Consider the following 1,842-nt stretch of genomic DNA (forward strand, 5'->3'; position numbering starts at 1 on the left):
TCCATATGTTCATTGCAGAGATATAGAAAAGCAATTGACTTAGGCATATAAACCTTGTATCCTGCAATCTTACCATAATCACTTAGTGGTTCCATGAGTTTTTTTGTTGAATCTTTTAGATTTTTTTTTTACAAAGTTATTAGTTCTTCAGTGAATAGAGACAGTTTTATTTCTACGTCCCCAATCTATATACCCTTTATTTGCTTTTCTAGTCTTTTTGCATTAACTAGAACTTTTGAGACAATGATGAAATGGAGTGATGACAGGAAAATATTTGTCTTGTTTCTGATCTTACTGAAAAAAGCTTTGAATTTGTCACCTAAGTACATTGTTTATTGTGGATTTTTTTGGTAAATATTCTTTATCAAGCCCTGGCCAGTTTTGCCCAGCAGTTAGAGCGTCGGCCTGCGGTCCGGAGAGACCCGGGTTCGGTTCCCGCTAAGGGCATGTACTTCGGTTGCAGTTTGTCCCCGGCCCTGGTTGGTCGTGCGGGTGGCAGCCACTCGATGTGTCCCTTCACGTTGATGTTTCTCTCTCTCTCTCCCTTCCTTTCTCTCCCTCCCATTCTATCTGTACAAAAAAAAAAATAAAAATATTCTTTATCAAGTAGAAGTTCCCCTCTATTTGTAGTTTGCTAAAACTTTTTCACATAAATATTTGTTGAACTTTGTCAAATTTTCTTTTCTGTATCTATTGATATGATCATGAAATTGTTTTTACCATAAAGATTGATTTTGAATGATTACTTACCTTTCATATTTCAAATAAATCCCAGTATAAGATACTTTTAAATAAGTATTCACTGTAAATTTTTATAATAGTTATTGGAAATATGAGTAGATCAAGAAAAGGAGCTCTTTTTGTACAGTTACTATTACCAAGGCATTATACAACTAAGTATGGTACACTCATATGTTAATCAATTTTTATTATTAGCTTTTTATTAGTATTCTCAGTTTTATACAGGGTAATGTTGAAGCTGAGCAAAGTTTTGTTATTTGAAAAGTGTTAAACTAAGAAATTTATTGTGAAGATATTATTCAAAGACATGTTGCATTTTTTTACAAAATATTTTTATTCTGTGTTAGATCAATAATATTAACATTAATTTGGTCTGTTAAATTTGCACTTAAATGGCATGTCTTTTTTTTTTTTTAATAGTTTTATTGATTTTTAGAGAAAGAGGAAGGGAGAAGGAAAAAGAAAGAGAAATACTGATGTGAGAGCGAAGCATCAATTAGCTGCCTCCTGCTAGCCCCCTACCTGGAATCAAGCCCACAACCGAGTCATGTGATCTGACCACGAATCAAACCAGCAACCTTTTTTTTTGGTACACAGGATGATACCCAACCAATGGAAGAGCCACACTGGCCAGGGCAACTGGCATGTCTTTTTATTTAAATGTGTTAAATTATATAAACACAAATAAATATGTAGATGAGGGTCATTAAAACTAAATTAAATACATATATACATAAAAGTAAAATTTATTTTAAAATACATTTTTAGCCCTGGCCGGTTTGGCTCAGCGGTTAGAGCGTCAGCCTGCAGACCAGAGTCCCAGGTTCGTTCTTGCTAAGGGCACGTACCTCAGTTGAAGTTTGTCCCCGGCCGCGGTTGCATTATTTAAGTTTCAGTGGATAATTCTGTAATACATGAGTAAATTGCATTGTGTGCCCACCACCCAAAATCTAGTCTCCTTCTGTATATTTTACCCCCTTTATCCTCATCATCCTCTCTCCACCCTCTTCCTCTCTGGTAACCACAATATTGTTGTTTGTGTCTATGAGTTCATTTTGTTTGTTGCTTTTGTTTTATATCACACATATAAGCGAAATCATG

This window comes from Molossus molossus, unplaced genomic scaffold, assembly GCF_014108415.1.
Source record: "Molossus molossus isolate mMolMol1 unplaced genomic scaffold, mMolMol1.p scaffold_m16_p_5, whole genome shotgun sequence".
Classification (NCBI taxonomy): domain Eukaryota; kingdom Metazoa; phylum Chordata; class Mammalia; order Chiroptera; family Molossidae; genus Molossus; species Molossus molossus.